The 18783-nt window shown below is 51.9% G+C and overlaps 1 protein-coding gene across 1 annotated transcript in view; it reads right to left on the bottom strand.

The window, feature by feature from the left end:
- The window catches only part of PTAFR (platelet activating factor receptor), a 38804-nt gene extending 31768 nt beyond the window's left edge, over positions 1 to 7036 (bottom strand). The window contains exon 1 of the mRNA XM_043532432.1: positions 6906 to 7036. The gene's annotated coding sequence lies outside the window, so the exon portion shown is untranslated. The remainder of the gene's footprint in view (positions 1 to 6905) is intronic.
- Between the last annotated feature and the right edge of the window lie 11747 nt (positions 7037 to 18783).

An 18783-nucleotide genomic window follows, 5' to 3' on the forward strand; every position in this document is an offset into this window, starting at 1 on the left:
TCACTAAAAGTATCCTGCTGCTTTTTCTGTTGGAAAATAGACATGAAGACAGCCCCTGACTGTGCTATCGTTCTGCTCTGGCCACAGCAGTACTGGAAAGTCTCTCAGAGACCTCCCTGTCATTCCAATAACAGCAGGATTTGGGGTCAGGACAGACCTGTGCTTCCACCATTCAGCAGCGACTGAGCCAGGGGACATGTGACTCAGCCACATAAGATGCTCGTTCTAAATCGACTGCACTGGGCACTAACAGAGAGCGATTCTCTGAACTCTTGGCCTTACAATTCCAGGGGTGTCATCGGTACCCCAGACACACCAGCTCATGTGCAGCATGGTCACATTTCGTCTATTCTGTTATTTTAATTCATGGTCACACAGATCCTGGCACTGTCCAACCTGATTGCTTCAGCAATGCAGCGTGGTGTCTTCTGCAGCAGAGCACGAGGGACAGCTCAAAGCACAGCTCTGTGAGGTTCTGGTTTCTTGGGGCTGAAGTGGGAGGCAACACAGCTCAGTATTTCTCCCTTTGCTAGAAGCGCCAGTGCTGAGCTAGATTTTCAAAGCATACCACAGTGGGGAGCAGTCCTGAGATGAGCCTTGATGTGAACTCATTTGTCTGGTTAATTTCGACAGTGGCTTGAGTATGTCAACTCCCATCTCAGCCACATTCCAGGGAGCAGGAGTCAGCAAAGTGGCTCAAGCTTCCATGGCCCTAAGCAGTATTTTCTTTTACTCATTCCAGTAAAAAAATATTAAATCAGCACCTATAGCTTTCCACCTTGTTAGCACTCCATAGACTAGCAGGAAACAGGCTTGCCTTGCTGGCCATTTCCAAACCAGAGGGTTTCAAATACACAGCAGGAAGTTATGCAACACGAAATGAAATGCGTACCGTGTAAAGCTCTGTGAAGCAGAGTAATAGCCCCTCAAATGAAATGTAACCCGTGACCCCAAATTTAACTACATAGTGAGAGGGCCAAAAAAGTGTCCCCGTGGCTAAACAACAGAGTAAAAACCGTCAGAGGCAAAAAGGCAGCCTTTACAAATTGGAAGTCAAATCCTGCTGAGGAAAAGAGAAAGGTGCATGAGCTCAGAGCCAGTGGAATGTGCTCCCATGCTGATATCGCAGCATTTCACATCCATTTTCTCTCATCTGGGTTCTTGCATTGGGCCCATCACTGCAGTATCTGAGCATCTCCCAGCAGAAAATAATGGCATCCAGGGCCTCTCTGTCTTTCTTCCCTGCTTGCCATAGGCAGGCTCCAGCTGCTCCTGAATGCAGAAGAGCAGGAGTGTGGTGCTGGCCACAGTGATGGGGTTTGCATTAGCTTTAAAGGCAGCCAGGCTGGCCATCCTGGTTTCCTCTGCCAGCGAGCTGCGTCGTCTGGGTCTGGTTCCCATGAGTACTCTGTCAAACCCGATTGTTGGTCTCCCCCTCAGTTAGCAGCTGTTGTGGGAAGTCATGGCGGAGGGGGAAGAAAGCCGGTATCTCAGGCAGGTGGAGCCAGTGTCAAGCAAAGCTTTGAAACCGAGGGCAAGGAGCCTAAACGCGGTGTTCAGTGGGGAGCCAGAGCAAAGAGCAAAGACCCAGGCAACGTGTCCCTGGGAGCCCGTGGGGCTGGGCAGACGCTGCTGCACTGTGAACCACGCGGCGCATTCTCAGAGCTTGAGCCTCCATTTTCTGAAGACAGGAAACTGCAGCAGCCTTATCAGGGCGTCTACCTAACTCGTGGCCAGCTCAGCAGGTGATAAGATCAGCTGTGACCTGCTGGCCGGATGCAGACAGATGGGAGGGTGTTCTGCTGGGGGAGTGCGCAGGAGCAGGGCAGAATCAGCCTGGCCTGCGCAGAGGCAGACGGTTCAGCTAAACGGGATGCCTAGTGGTGATGCGGGTATTTTGCTGCAGGTCTGTGTGGATGGTCTGACTCTGGAACAAACCTGGCTCAGGGTGGAGTCAGCGATGGCTGGTAACAAACCCAATTTAGCTAACTCTGTTCTAGCCACGTTGCTTCCCAGGTAGGAGTGTCCACACAGCCTGGCACAGGAATACCTGCTCCAGGTAAGCCAGCGCAGGAGGTGCCCAAGGCCAGGGGCCCCTCGAGCTGTCTAGGGCCAAGGGATGGGGTTGCTCTGGCAGAGTTCTCCAAAGTACTCCCCTCTCACTGCCAGAATCAGCGCCACCTCATGTGGGGTGGCTACTGCCACTCCTCTCACCCCACCGCTGATGTTGGCCAGGTAGCGAGAGGCCTAGGAGACAGGGCAGGTAACAGTGGCCATGAAGCCAGAGCAAAGCTAGATGTGGTCTGTGCCCTGCTGGTCCCTCAGCCTGGGCATCTTGGCAGCTCACCTGTTGGTTTCCTGCAGCTGCTGAATGGGGAGGGCGGGGGATGAGCCTCAGGAGATGGGAGTCCTGGAGGTTGAGGAGTTGTTGCCCAGAATGACCCTGGGCTTCGGTCAGAGATGAAAGGCCGGAGCCATTGCAGGGCCTTGCTTGTCCTCCTTTGCAGGCAAGTAGCACAGCACAGTGGCAAACGCTGCAGAGACCTGCCGCAGGAGCAGAGCAGCTGCACCCCTGGCCTGTGGGCAGGAGCCCGTCACTCAGAGCCCAAGTGCTGGAGCCTGGTAGGGACAGGGCAGGAGCTGCTTGCAAAGTGGGGAAGCATTCAGTTTGCACAGGTGGAATGAGCAGACCTGCTATCAGGTGCAGGGCCGGGTCCATGTCTTAAGTCACCAGGATTCACAGTAACTTTTCACTCCAGAGACTCTAGCCAGCTGAGGGGGCTGAGCAACATCTCCCAAGGCTGGCTTGCTAGGCCTGGAGTACGTTCACAGCCTTCAACCTGGGCTGGGCTGGGGTGGCTGTGAGGCAAGTGCCTAGTCCCTTGTCCTGTGGTGTGGCACCTCTGGGCGCTGGCTGCACAGGGGAAGCCATATTACCTGGAAGGAGGAGGACGTTCCAAACTGTGCATGTGGCTTTTGTATGAAAAGCTCCCACAGCGGTTGTCTCTGGAGCTTTCCCCACAAGAGCCAATGGAGGACCATCCCTGGGATGCAGCAGGACACTGCGTTTGAGTGCTGGCAGCTGGTCACTGGTCCGGCCTGAAGAGGCAGCAAAGTCCAGTGGGCAGAGCACTAGCCTGGGCTCTGTGCCTCCTAGGGGTAGAAGGGCACTGTGGAAGGGCTACGTACTGCAATGGGCATGAAGGCTTCGAATAGACTTCTGGGCTCAGTGCCTCTGCAGCATTATTCAACTGAACCCAAAAAACAGGAAGGAGCCATTTGTGCACAAGGCAAATCCTCTGGGAGTCCCCTTCCCCCCCTGCTGCTTCATCCCCAGAGGTTTGGGGCTAGCTCCTCCCAGCTCCATGCTGTATTCTTCCCTCCCTCCGCCAAACTCAGGCCTGTCTGCCTGTCAGCAACACCCCCAAAATGATGTCCTTGGACCTAACACCTGGAAGCAGTGGGTCCCTGCACCCTCCTGCTGGCTTGGGGTGATTATCAGCACAAGGGGAGTTCCCTGTCCCCCAGAGCTGAGGCTGGAGAAAGCAGCTGCTCCTCTTCCCTTCGCAGGAGCCATGCTGTCCCCTCCTCCCTGACCCTTCAGGTAGTACATCTCCATCAGGCAGAGACTTTTTGTCTTACGGCCCAGCTGGTGACCACTGACTCCTGATGCTAAACCTGCATTGCTGCCCACCTCTGTGGTGTCGGTTGCTCACCTGCCCATTGTGTCAGTCCTAGACTGTGGGTGCTCTGAAGCAGGGACACACACTCTTTGCAGTGTTTGCAGAACGCCCCGTATAATTGGGTGCTGCTCCCTATCTGGGGTCCTTTGGCACGACTGCCGCAGCAAAAATAAATAACCCAGGCAGTGGCCTGCTTCCCTGCCATTTCCTGGAGTCTTGATTCTCTCCAGCCTATTCCCAGCCACACACGTAGCACCCCTGCTCTGCCGTGCTCACAGTGCAGGCACCGCAGCCTTGGGGAGGCTCTGCTGGGCGGCTTCAGCGTGTGACGCAACCAAGAGCCTTGGCGTGCTCAGGCTGTGAGCATAGCCAGTTCCTCCTGTCTCTGTGAACAGACTCAGGGTGCGGTGAGAACGGGCTCATTTCCTACGGAGCTTCTAAGCAAAATCAGAACTACTGACTGCAAGGGACTGGGGATGGGCCAGTGATACCTCTTAACCCTAGGTCATGGGTTCCAGTGCCACCACGAGGAGCTGTGGATGAGACAGTCCCACCTGGTGGCTGGGCAGGGGAGGGCACATGAAATAAAAATGTGAGGCTGCACATTTAAAACTGAGCAAAGAAAATACATTTTGGACAATGCACATTAACCTATGGAACTCACTGCCACAAAGTATCACGGAGGCCAAGAGCTTAACTGAATTAAAAACCAGATTGGCCGTTTGTATGGAGAACAAGAATGTGCAGAGATATGATAGTAGAGATTATTATTAAACCTAAGCAAGAGTTTTTGAAGGGACACAAATCTTCCTGTTTCAGAAGAGGAGCCAACCCTTCCCTAAAGGGGTCAAAGGGATCAGGAGGTGCCTTCCCCCAGGGCAGGTTATCCTGCAACTGCTGCTGCAGGGCTCCTTCCACCTTCCTCTGCAGCAGCTGGTGCTGGCACTGTCAGAGACAGGATCCTGGGCACCCTGCTCTGATCTACTCTGGCAGCTTCTCTGTTAATTAATGAAGGCGAAACTAACAAAGTGATGGTGCTGTGAAATCATTAGCTTTCTAATTGTAGCAAGAATTGTGAAATCATTTCCTGCACATGGAATGTTCAGCTGGGGTGTGGAACTGATTCAGACTGGATGCCGTGTCCCAAAGAGCAGGCAATGGGTCCACGGCATCTCTGCTCCTTGTCCGTCCTCCTGTCTCTGACTGGTGCAGACACCTCAAGCAGGTAGGCACAGGAGTGGCGAGAGTAGTGGTGGGCGTGGGGAATTCAGGGGTTGTGAGCTGAGTACCACACTCTGGTCCCCCGCAATTCAATCCTTGGCCACCCAAGAATGGGATTTTCCTGGCTCTCTGTGTCCCCTGCCCTTGGCACTGTGTGCAAATCTCTCACTGGGAAATTCATGGCGCTGTTGGAGCGAGCACCAGTGAGAGATGTAGCACTATGGTGAGATGGTGAGAATGTAGCACTATGGACACCGACTCCCTGTTGGGGGAGAGAGCAGCACAGAACATCCTGTTTGGAGAACAGTGACCTTGCCTGCTCACTGTTCAGATCTCCGCTTACTCCAAGCTTGATATTCCCTGGCCAAGTGAAACCGGCTCAGAGTGAAATGGTGCCAAACCTCTCCTGGCCTGTGACTGGCTAGAGCAGCCCCCAAAGCGCCAGCACCTCTGGGCACCTTTGCCCCATGTCTCAAACAAAGCAGCAGCTGGCAGAAAACAGCTGACCAGAAATGACCAGCCATCCTGTGACATGGCAGCCCTGTGCTGGTGCTCCCCAAAGGCCTGGGTATGGAGATGGGCCCTGCCAGGCACCCTGAGGGTTCCCATACTGGGACTCCTGGGGGACCCAGGGGCAGTAAATCCCATGGCCCTTTTATCCCAGGTGGCTCCAGAGCCAGTGCCTCTACTCACCGCAGCCATGGCAGTGTGACCTGGGGAGAGACAGCTCTCAGACAGGCTGCGCCCAGCCCAGATAGGACTCTACAGCTCAAAGCCAGACCCCTTCAATTCAACCCAGAACCCCAGAGGCCACCAGGGGGTTCTCAGCACAGTGCACTGCTCCTGACACTGGCTGAACCCTGCTGCCCATTGCAGGGTGCCTTCAGGTGCCAAAGCACACACACTGCACTAGTCTGGAAGGGACAAAGGCCCAGATAAGGGGTGCTGAAAGGACCAGTGGTTAGGTTGCTAGCCTGGGTCCTGGGGTCAATTCCCTGCTCTGCCATGGACTCCCTGTGACACCTTGGACAAGTCACCTCCACTCTCTACCTCAGTTTCCCTGCAAAATGGGAGACTAGCCCCCCTGTGGGGTGGGAGGGTGGGAGGCTAAACCCAGTACAGAGTTAGGCTGAGAAGGGGTCCCGGGCGGTGAATCTGGCCACCGACCCCGCTCCGCAAATGCCGCACGCTTCAAGAGCCCTCCCCCTGGACACCAGCTGCTCGTACCTCTCTCTGCCAGAGCCAGGCAGTTCCTGAGTGCTCCTCCCACGTCAGCAGCAGCTGCTTTTCCCACCATCCTCGAGTGGATCAGAGGCCGACTGCGGACGGTTACTCAGGTAACTGGACTTTTGGTGTCCAGTCAGTAGTGATGACTAGACACTGCCAGGTCCCCTTTCTGACTGGACCTTCCAGTCGAAAACTGGACACCCGGCAACCCTATAGAGTGCAGGTGCAGATACGACTGCAGCAGGATCCCACCGAGACACCAGACACCCTTAGCGGCAGGAGGAAATGTTGCTTTTTTTGTGCACTGAGCTTTAGCAGGAACTCTCTTCCTGCCACCCTGATGAGGCTGGGTGTGACGAGCTAAAGACAGCTCATCACCAGCATGAGGAAGGTAGCCCCCGTGTAGCCCCCATCTTCCCACTGGGCCCCCATCCTGGAATCAGAATGGAGCAGAGGCAGAAGCCTTCTGAGCCCCGTGAGTGATCGGGGGCCGGGGGGGGGGGAGCTGCAGACATCCATTCAGTCTCACGTGCCCTTGGATGCTCTCCTGGAGGCTCAGACAGCGAGCCACAGGGAGCGCTGATTGCACCGAAAACAAGTGCTGGGCAGAGCCCAGGGACGGGCGGAGGCCCCAGCTCAGGTAGGGATGCACAGGACGGTTTCTGGCCCAGGCAGGTGGAGGAAGCAGAGGGGTTTTGGAGGCAGCCAAGGGATCAGCTCAGTGATGGGGGAGAGAGATTCCCCCAGGAGAACCACAGGAAAGGACCTTCTTACCTTGGGGACATGAAGCAGCAGAGCACTGGGAGCTGGAGCCACCAGGAGCCTTTGCAAAGGCCAAGCTCTGAGGGATCCCTGAGAATGGAGCCTGTTTCCTGTCTGCTCAGAAGACTCTGCCCCAGAGTAATGAGCAAGAAGGGGAGGTGTGGAAGGGGAGGGGTGCATGGGTTCGCAGGTGAGTCATCTTCCTCTTGGCAGCTGCAATACTCCCCAGACCTGCTGCTCCTCTCAGGGTGTGGCCTGGACCAGGCACTGGGAATCCCACCCACTGACTCACACAGCGTTTAGCAGCTTTTCTGGCAACTGGGCTGCTGCTGAGAAGCTGAATGGCAGGTCCCCTCCCAGGGAGGAGGCTGTGGGAGGCACGAGGCCGTGCATACCCCCTTGTAAATCAGGACTATTGGTGGTGTTATTCAGCGGTACTCAAACTGTGGGTCAGGACTCCAAAGTGGTTCGCCAGGGCTGGTGTTGGATCTGCTGGGGCCAAAGCCAAAGCTCAAGGGCTTCAGCCCTGGGTGGCGGGGCTCAGGATACAGGCCCCCCACCTTGAGCTTTACCTTTGGCCCCCCCCACCCTGAGCACCAGCTCCGTACTCCAATTGGCCAGGAACTGTGGCCAATGGGAGCTGGGGGAAGGGGGGGTGGTGCCTGCAGGCGAGAGCAGCGCATGGAGCCTCCTGGTCCCCCCGCCTAGGAGCCGGACCAGCAGGCCACTTCTGGGGCACAGTGTGGAGCCAGGACAGGCAGGGAGCCTGCCTTAGCCTTGCTGCGCCACTGACTGGGAGCTGCCCGAGGTAAGCCCACACACCAACCCTGAGCCTCAACCCCCTGCCCCTAGCCCTGAGCTCCTCCAAACCCAGAGCCCCCTCCTGCACCCTGAACCCTTCATTTCTGGCCCCACCCCAGAGCCCACACCCCCAGCCAGAGCCCTCACCCCCTCCCACACCCCAACTCCCCGCCCCAGCCCAGTGAAAGTGAATGAGGATGGTGGGGGACAGTGAGCCACCGAGGGAGGGTGAATGTAGTGAGCGGGGATGGGGCCTCAGGGAAGGGACAGGGCTAGGGTGTTCATTTTTGTGCGATTAGAAAGTTGGCAACCCTACCCAGCATGGGACCATGGGCAAGTCACTCCTTTGGGCCCGCTTTCCCCCTCAGAACTCCCCTCCCACACAGGATAGGGCTGTCAGGCGTCTGGTTTTCGAGTGGGACACCCAGTTGAAAAGGGACCCTGGCAACTCCAGTCGGCATCACTGACTGGGCTGTTAAAAGTCTGGTCGACGGCATAGCGGGGGCCTGGGGCTAAGGCAAACTCCCTGCCTGCCCTAGTTCTCTGCGGCTCCCGGAAGCTGCCACCAGGTCCTTGCTGCCCAATGACACATGGGCAGCCAGGGAGGCTCTGTGCACTGCCCACGCCCCGAGGGCTGGCTCCACAGATCCCATTGGCTGGGAACCACAACCAATGGGAGCTCTGGGGGTGGCACCTGTGGGCACGAAGGCAGCGCACAGAGCCTCCCTGGCCGCCCATGCAGCTAAGGCAGGGGTTCTCAAACTGGGGGTCAGGACCCCTCAGGGGGTCGCTAGGTTATTAGCTGGGGGGTCACGAGCTGTGAGCCTCCACCCCAAACCCCATTTTGCCTCCAGCATTTATAATGGTGTTAAATAGATAAAAACGTGTTTTTAATTTATTGGGGGGATTGCACTCAGCGGCGTGCTATGTGAAAGGGGTCACCAGTGCACAAGTTTGAGAACCACTGATCTAAGGGCTGTAGGGACCTGGCGGCCACTTCCCATAAGTGCCGCCGAGACCTAGGGTGACCAGACCGCAAGTGTGAAAAATCGGGACGGGGTGGTGGGGGAATAGGTGCCTCTATCAGACAAAGCCCCAAATATCGGGACTGTCCCTATAAAACTGGGACATCTGGTCACCCTACTGAGGCCCCACACCCCAACCCCCTGCCCCAACCCAGAGTCCCTTCCCGCATCCAAACTCTCTTCTGGAGCCCACACCCCCCAGCCTCCTGCCACAGCCCTGAGACCCCTCCTGCACCCCAAACACCTTATCCCCAGCCCCACCCCAGAGCCTGCACCCCCCTGGTGGACTCCTCACCCCCCCTTCGCAAGCCAACCCCCTGCCCCAGCCTGGTGAAAGTGAGTGAGGGTGGGGGAGATCAAGCAACAGAGGGAGGGGGATGGAGTGAGCGGGGGCGGGGCCTTGGAGAAGGGGTGGGACAGGGCGGGGCCTCAGGGAAGGGATGGAGCCAGGACAGGCAACACACAGGTGTTAACAGAACAGGAGGACTTGTGGCACCTTAGAGACTAACCCATTTATTTGAGCCTAAGCTTTCGTGAGCCACAGCTCACTGCATCGGCTGCATGTAGTGGAAAATACAGTGGGGAGATTTTATATACATGTTCTCTGTGTATATAAAATCTCCCCACTGTATTTTCCACTACATGCAGCCGATGAAGTGAGCTGTAGCTCACGAAAGCTTAGGCTCAAATAAATGGGTTAGTCTCTAAAGTGCCACAAGCACTCCTTTTCTTTTTGCGAATACAGACTAACACGGCTGTTACTCTGAAAACTGGTGTTAATGGAGCTTTGGAGTCGGCCTCCTGCGACACGAGCAGCCTGGGTGACTGGCCCAATCCTGGTTACTTTTTTTGGATTATTGTCCCCAGTACAAGTGAAGGCATAAGCCCTGCCCACCCTCACTGTGCTGCTCATGCCTTAGCAACTAAACAAGGGATCTGCTCACCAGCACCATGGCAGGCCTGCCTTTCTTAGGCACTGGCATACGCTGCTCTGGGAGCACTGCACTCAGATGTGACAGGCTGTTTCCTCATATGCTTATAAAGATTGCAGATTGTGGCACTGCTGAATCATGGGAAGACTGTCCAGCTCTGAGACTCTGATGTAACCACAGCTCACATGTGCACTCACTCACAGGACTTGCCCAATGTAGGTGGGAAGAGAGCACTGCAGGGGAATTTTTTGTGTGCTATTTTGCAATTACACTGGTTTCGAAAGGAGAGAAAAATTCCAGTTTGTGAGAACAAAGTCACAGGCCCCAGCTAAGGGCCACACATTCACAAGTGTTAGATGCACAAATGTGTGCCCCACACATGTCTGTTGGTGCATGCAATCCCTACAGTTGGGGGAGGAAACTGACCATTTGCATACTTCACCATCCTATTAGAGTGCACTAGCAAGGTGTGATGCTCTGTGCCTCGGGGGAACACCCTACCCGCCCGTGTTCATCCTTGTAAAATGACTGTGGGGTATCCAATGCAAAGTTTGTCATGTTGGGTGTCTTTGGAAGGCTCATGATGCACTGAGCATGGTTGTTATAGTAATGTTACAGGTTATAATTTCATGTATGTAGTTATGAGGCTGAAAATGTATCCTCATGGCTTAAAATAAGCCCAGGCAAAAACTCTCCAAGAGCAGAGAGGCAGTTCACACCTCATTCGGGCAGGTATGAGACAAACCCAGCCTAGCCTCACAGGAACAAAGGATGCTGGCCTAGGCAGCAACAAAAGAATCTGTTAGACTCTGGAGGGAATCACCCCCTTCCTTTGGTCAGTTTGGAACTGCAATGAGGTAATGCTCACCTGACTCTGAAGGTGGGGGGCAAAGCCAGGAGGGAAGAAAGGACATGATAAAAGGGAGAGACATTTGCCATGCTCTTCCTCTCTCTTCCACCTATATCTACAGACACCACACAAAGTGACTGAAGTGCTGATCAAAGGGGAGAGCCTGGCTGAAGAGCAACCAGCCAGCCTGTGGTGAGAATTATCTAAGTTTATAACGGCACTGAAAGTGTTAAGATCAGCTTAGAAGGCATTTTGCTTTTATTTCATTTGATCAAATCTGACTTGTAATGCTTTGACTTATAATCACTTAAAATCTATCTTTGTAGTTAATAAACCTGTTTGTTTATTCTACCTGAAGCAGTGTGTTTGGTTTGAAGCATGTCAGAGACTGCCCTTGGGATAACATATCAATTTCTTTGTTAAATTGGCCAACTCATATAAGCTTGCAGCATCCAGCGGGTATAACTGGACGCTGCAAGACGGCGGTTCCTAGGGTTACATCTGGGGCCAGAGATATTGGCTAGTGTCATTCGGTTGCACAATCCAAGGAGCAGCTGACATGCCAGAGGCTGTGCGGGAACAGCCCAGGAGTGGGGGTTCTCAGAGCAGAGCAGGCTAAGGCTGGCTCCCTGAGTCAAAGATTGGAATGACCTAGCAGATCACCGGTCTGGATAACACCAGAGGGGAATGTCACACAAGATTACTGAATATGCAGCTAAGACACACAATTTCTGTCCTAATATTTATGGAAATAGTCCCCTAAATCTCCCCAGAGAACAGCACTACAGATTTATGATGGCCCTACACACAAAGCTGCTACAGGTGCAATTTTAAACCATGTTAGTTAAACCACAGAGAGAGAGAGAGAGAGAGGGAGAGTGTACACACTTGTCCAGCAGTTTAAACCTGCCTTCTGGTAGGGCAGCTTGCCCTGTCATTTACAGATGCTAACTATGTCCAGCGGCATAGCTAGGTGGAGGGAAGCAGCCATCCAAGTAGTCAAGTGAACTCTAAGCCCCCAAGGAGGAGGAACACAGGCATGTTTAACACTTTCAATAGAGTCTGATCTACTCAGAGAGATGTTGGGATGTGATTGCCTGCACTCTACTGCTCTCCCCAGGAGAGACAGCACTGGGGAGCTCCTGTGTTCTAATTCAATGAGAAGGTGAATGCTCTCTTAGCATCCAAGCTTCCCTGAGCAAGAGTGAGGCCTAGGGGAAAATATTGGCAAGTTTATGGACTAGTTAAGATAGAATTCTGTAACCACCTTGTGGAGAAAATTTGGATCTGGCTTCATCTTTGTAAGAGACTGTAGAAGGGGAGTGAGTCATGAGAGCATGCAGCTCGCTCACCCTTTATAGCTACAGTAAAGGCTGTCTGAACTGACAGGTGAAACAGAGACCATTCTCCCATAGGCTGAATGCAGGGTTCATGAGCTGATTACTCAGCTTCACACTGAGGTCCCACACCAGTGGAGGGTTGCTAACTGGAGGGCAGATGTTCATTAACCCCTTCAGGTCTGTTTACTATTGCCTGGCTAAACAGCCTCTTGCTAGACTAAGCTGCAATGAGCTGACCTAGCTGTGAGATGTACGTTTACAGAGGAGCTGGAGTGTCCCAAGCGTTTTAAATGAAGTTGGTACTGCGGGATGGGTGGAACAGCAACTGCAGCAGTGATTGTGTTACTGATGCTTGCGCACAAAGAGAATCATTTCCACTTATGATCATAACAGTAGTGAACGGATTGCTGCCCGGAGTTTAGCAGAATCTCCTGTGCCTTTTCCAAAGGACAGTTCCAGATCTCTGAAAGTCCTACAGTTGATGTTGCCAAGCGGAGAGAGTCTGGCGCCGGATGGCAAATCCAACCCCTCTGCTGGCTCAATAGGTTTGGAATTGCAGGGGGGGAAAACAGATAAATCAGTTGTGATAGTTGCAGTAGATCATAGAAGAAATGGTTCACACCCTCTCCGTGACTGTCGTTCTGCACGATGTGTTGCACAAGTCCATTCCACTGTAGGTGTAGGTGTGCTCCAGTGCACAGCTGCCAGAGATTTTCCCTTAGTGGTACCTGCTGGGGCGGCATGAGCATGCACTGCTGCCTCACACAGGCATATAGAGAGGAGCAGTCCCCAGCACACCTCTACAGTGGAACAGATATGTGCAATCACTCAAAGAACCACCCCTGTTGTCTTAGTCAGGCCAGGCCAATAAGGATAGCCATTGCTCCATCGTGTTTGATTTTCCCGAGAACTCCCTGAACTGGAGGAATTGAGAAAACACAAAGAGGAGACCTACTCCCCAGTCTAGAAAAAAATCATCCAGATGGACAGGTTGTCTGCTCCTGTTCTGGAGCACATTTGGAGTTGTACCTTATTGCAAACAGGTCTCTCTCTAGATAATCCCAGAGAAAGAAGACATTGCTTGCTTCCAAGCCCTTGAGTGACTGCTCAGGCTCATCACAGGTCTCTGCTCAGCAGATTGGCCTGTATGCTCTCCTTGCCTGCAAAGCAGAGAACTATAGAATAAATTCAGTGTATGATTCATAGATTCTAAGGCCACACAGGACCATTGCGATCAAACTTCCCATATAACACAGCCCAGAGAACCTCCCCAAAACAATTCCTATGGCAGATCCTTTTAGAAAAGCATCCCATCTTGATTTAAGTGATGGAGAATCCACCGCGACCCTTGGTAAGTTGGTTCCAATGGTTAATTACCCTCACTGTCAAAAAGTACACTTTATTTCCAGTCTGAATTTGTTTAGTTTCAACTTCCAGCCATTGGATTGTGTTATACCTTTCTCTGTTAGACTGAAGAGCCTATTATCAAATATTTGTTCCCCATGTAGGTATATACAGACTATAACTAAGTCACCCTTAACCTTTTCTTTGATAGACTAAATAGAGTGAGCTCCTTCAGTCAGTCACTATAAGGCAGGTTTTCTAATCCTTTAATCATTCTCATGGCTCTTCTCTGAACCTGCTCCAATTTTTCAACATCCTTCTTGAATTGTGGGCACCAGAACTGGACACAGGATTCGAGCAGCAGTCACACCAGTGCCAAATATAGAGGTAAAATAACCTCTATACTCCTAGTCAAGATTCCCTTTTATGCATCCCAGGATCATATTAGCTCTTTTGGCCACAGCATCACACTGGGAGCCTATGTTCAGCTGACTGTCCCCCACACTCTTCCCCCCCCCCCGCCCCAAATAAATCTTTTTCAGAGTCACTGCTTCCCAGGATAGATTTCTCCATCCTGCAGTTATGGCTAAAATAGTTGCTTCTAGATGTATACATTTACCTCAGATACACAAATTTATATTTATGCACCACTCCCACAGAGCTCTGGCCTCTTCGTACAGCTGACTGGAATTGCGCACCCGCTTTCTCATATAGAACGGTGCTGTTGGCTGGGGAGGAAAGGATATGAGAACCTTATAAAATTGCTCTTAATTCTAGAATGTTGCTGTTAGGTTTTTCTTGCAGAAATTCCGGTGATGGTGCCTTGGCAGCGTCTTGTAATGAGCTTCCCAGCCCTGCCTGGAAATACTGGAAGTGATTGTGGCCGAGAGAGCTGAAGGGTTGAAGACAACTCTGTTGAGATATTGCAAAGTTGAGTCCATCATGAAGGACAGGAACACATCTCTGAGCAGTGCCAATCTTATAAACATGCTGTCTGAATTTGATATACAGTATTTTGCCAGCCAATGTAGAGGCTTCATCTTTAGATGAGCGTACAGAGCTGTGCATGCCCCTGAAGGCCTCTCAGCTTGAGGAAGGACATCACTGTTTGACACAAGTTCCAAAAAGGGGAAACAGTGAGAAGGTTGAAGGGGTCTCGTGCTTCCTGCTGAAGCTGAAAGGCTGGGGCAGCGGAAGATGATATGGCAGATCTCCTCTCTTGGGGGTTTTAGGACTTATACTTCTGCCACTAATGAGCAGGGAACTGTTGTCAGCATTGCTTCCTTTGAACAGAAAGGGAAGTATAAGTTGGGTTTAATGTCTCTGATAACAAAACAACAGTATCCTGAATCTCTTTAGAGGGGGGTTGAGATGTCCCCAGAGCCCTTGCAATAGGATTGGTCTCTTTCAGTTTCTCTAGAACCTCTTCTGTTCTGCAGCAACAGTCCTCCACCATCCAATGGGAAGTCTCCTCCCCAGTCTAGGTAAACAGCCACGAATGGTGGCTTGGGGCAACTGCAGATGGTACAGCTCTAGATGTCATATCAGAAGCGATGGTGGATGCCCTCAGGCCATGCTTAACTACCAGCTGAGTGTTAGGGATTAGGGCTTTGGCCAGTTTTCTCTGTTCTTCCAGCAGTGACTGAGCAAACAGTGCTATTTTCTCCCAGAAGGGATACTGGTATTGGGACATCAGCGCCTGAGAGTTCACTACTCTAATGCCTAGTGTGGCAGAGGAGCATCTAGCTTCTTACCTTCACTGTCTGAAGGGCTAGAGTGGACTCGATCTCCTACTGCCCTTTGACTGGCAACCACCACTACCAACAAATCTGGGGGTGGGAAAGCAAGAAGCCCTCATGAGGCAGATAGTATAACTTGTCTGCAGATTTAGAAATTGCCTGCCCAGCAGCTGGGTTTATTCAGGTGTTCTTTGTTGGCTCCAGTAGGTCACCTAGGCCTGGCAAGGTAATCTGACTCCTAGATGGTGAACCCAGGATATTGAAAGCTAGGTATGTCATTTCCTCCTAGGTCACTGAAGGGACGTGTAAGGTAGTAGCCTCCTTCTCTGTGCTCATGAAGTTATAGCATATCCTCTGGGGGAGAGGATGCAACTATGGTCATCTAGCAGAGTCTGAAGGTCCAGATCTGTACATCTGTCTTGTGAGTTCAATCTTTCCATCTCATCCCCAGGCACCACATGCAGGATTAGTGAAGTAGACTGTTCCTTTGGTAGCAGCAAGAGTAACAAACGCAAGCAGGACAAAGCCAGTGCAGGGCCCTCTCTTTGAGCCCTTATGTGAAAAGGCTCCTTTTGCAACTGCCCTTGCTCAGTCCTTTTGATTTTGGGGAAGTACCAGAGGGAAGGGTTTTATGGCCACATTTCCCATTGTGGTACCTTCCAGCCCTGCCACTACCCAGCAGGGAATTAATTCCTAATTTCGAGGGACATGATCATTCCCCTCTATTCGACACTGGTGAGGCCTCATCTGGAGTACTGTGTCCAGTTTTGGGCCCCACACTACAAGAAGGATGTGGAAAAATTGGAAAGAGTCCAGCAGAGGGCAACAAAAATGATTAGGGGATTGGAACACATGACTTATGAGGAGAGGCTGAGGGAACTGGGATTGTTTAGTCTGCGGAAGAGAAGAATGACGGGGGATTTGACAGCTGCTTTCAACTATCTGAAAGGGGGTTCCAAAGAGGATGGCTCTAGACTGTTTTCAGTGGTAGCAGATGACAGAACAAGGAGTAATGGTCTCAAGTTGCTGTGGGGGAGGTTTAGGTTGGATATTAGGAAAAACTTTTTCACTAGGAGGGTGGTGAAACACTGGAATGCGTTACCTAGGGAGGTGGTGGAATCTCCTTCCTTAGAAGTTTTTAAGGTCAGGCTTGACAAAGCCCTGGCTGGGATGATTTAATTGGGGATCGGTCCTGCTTTGAGCAGGGGGTTGGACTAGATGACCTCCTGAGGTCACTTCCAACCCTGATATTCTATGATTCTATGAACATATACCTGGATGAAAAAGGGTGATCTCATGGTATGAATGGCTGGAGCCAAGAGCCTTGATAATGCTCTCTAGGTTTCCTAGGAGGGGAAGGATAAGAAAGGTGTCAAGCCAGACAGTCTCTTTCCAGAGTAGAGTGTAGATACAGAGGTTTCCAAAGATGATAATTGTTTTGATAAATGCGAAGCTGGGAAGGGTCAGATATTGCCCTGGAAAACCAGCAAGAGTCGTAAGGGGCAGTTATTGTTTCTGGGAGGTTTGCATAACTGGGGAAACTAGCTTAGCCTTGTACAATTTTCTCTCTCCCCCCCAGAGGAGGAACCATCCCTACTACCTTACATTTCCCCCCCGCTGTCTTTTTGCACTGAGAATAAAGTATCCAGTGCCACTGAGGGGCCCCTGATCTAAGGGTGGATCCTCACAAGGGAATCCCAGGGGCTTGATGAGATGAACCTATGTCACTACGGTAACTATGGATCCAGTAGGAACTGATGGCTCTGAAAGAGCATCAAGCACCTTATCAGGCTTATCATGAGCATAAGACTGGCACTGTAGCCCTAGGTCCAGCACAGAGAATGAATCCATATTACAGCCTTGGCCCTCAGTTGCATCCGATGAAGTGAGCTGTAGCTCACGAAAGCTTATGCTCAAATAAATTGGTTAGTCTAAGGTGCCACAAGTCCTCCTTTTCTTTTTGCGAATACAGACTAACACGGCTGTTACTCTGAAACCAGACTTTATTTTGACTCTGGCTTTGGTGGCTGGAGCCTTGAGGGGACACTTACACATCAGTGCACAGTACCAGAAGAGCGGGATCCTGAGGGGAAAACCCTTGAGGGCAGGCTGTCAGCAGATGCAGACACCTCTAAGGCCAAGCATTTTTTAGGACTGGCTCCAGTCTAGGAGCTTGACAAGACTTTGCCAGGCTTTTTAGGCACCTCACAGGACTGCTGCATCTTGCAGCCAGGAGGAGCTACTAATTCCTCCTGCAATGGCAGAGCCCAGAGATGCTGCTTTCTAGTCCTGGGGGTGGAGGAGCAGCTTGTGGAACAGCGAGGGGAATTACCACCCACCCACCCCGGGCAAGCCAAATGGACTTGTGCCTGAAGCAGGAAAAACAGCAGGGCAAGTGACCCAACTCTTGAACCCTGGTTTCTCAATCTTTGGTTTTAACATCTGGCAACTGGGGGAGGGGAGCTCTACAGCAGGGTGCCGAGGGTGGGGATGGGATGCTCTGCACTAGTGTCAGTGCTGGGGTGGGGAGGGCTCTGCATCTGGTGCGGAGATCCTGGGAGAAAAGAAAGGCAACGCAAGACATTTTTAAATGATAAAAATTGGCCAGCTAAGGTAGCGGAAGTGGTAATGATCTATTCCAATGAGTCTGGGTCAGACTGACCCTGTATGGCTCCTGGTCCATCTACTACAGAGTCTGGAAGGAACTGAAGTTGCTGGTGCACCATGCCCCCAAGAGCCCCACCTTTGTCTGTTCAGTGCTGTGGGGAGGGGCCCGGGGTGCACAAGCCCTCCAAGAGGGACAGCCACTAGCTGCACCCATGGTACATCCTCAGCAGGAATGGGCAGAGACCATTCAAAGAAGAGACCACTGATTTAACTTAACAAAGAGAAGGAAAAAGGGGTAACGAGTATAGTTGATAGGTACTGACATGGGCAAGCGCTATTTAATAATGGGCTCTTCAGTCTAACAGAAAGATATAACATGATCCAATGGCTGGAAGTTAAAACTGAAATAAAGCATAAGTTTTTACCAGTGCAAGTAATTAACCATTGGAACAATTTACCAAGGGTTGTGGTAGATTCTCCATCCCTGACAATTTTTAAATCGAGATAGGATGTTTTTTAAAAGCTCTGCTCTAGGAATTGTTTTGGGGATGTTCTCTGGCCTGCTTTACACAGGAGGTCAGACTATGTAATCACAGTGGTCACTTCTGTCCTTGGAATCTATAAAAGCCACCTTGTTTTACAAGCTGAACATGGGACCCAAACCAACCCAGCAGCATCCTTTCAAGGGGCTGGAGAAGTCTTTATCTAGCAATGGCACGGTGCTTGGGCCTCTACATGCCAAAGATAGACAGCTCCAGTGCCCAAGGGCATCCAGCCTCCTGGCCAGAGTAGACGGGACACAGGCAGGAGTCTGGAGGAGGAAATCACCACAATTATGAAGCCTGCACAGACAGCAAGAGCCATTGCTAGATTTTTTGAGCTATCATGGCAAAGCCAAGCAGACCTTTCCTCACAGCCAATCAACAGGCAGCTGCTCCAATACAGCTCCAATTTGCTAAAAAACTAGTTCTGCTGTGGTATGAGCCTGCAAAAGCAATCCTGCAAACAAGAAGGGCTTTGTGGGAAACGTGGCCTCATGGAAAGGAGATTCGACCTTGACAATGGAGTCATTGCTGTGACTCTAATTCGCACTGAATAGAGTGCCCATGAGGCAGGCTGCCAAATTATCTCCCAGTGAGGAAGCAGGGGCAATTTCTACCAACACTGGACTCAACAGCTTTTACCAGCCATGAGGGAATGAACCCACTTGGCAGGTCACATGTCGAAGCTCCACCAGCATCTCCAGAACCAG

The sequence above is a fragment of the Chelonia mydas genome, chromosome 19 (assembly GCF_015237465.2).
Source record: "Chelonia mydas isolate rCheMyd1 chromosome 19, rCheMyd1.pri.v2, whole genome shotgun sequence".
Classification (NCBI taxonomy): Eukaryota; Metazoa; Chordata; order Testudines; family Cheloniidae; genus Chelonia; species Chelonia mydas.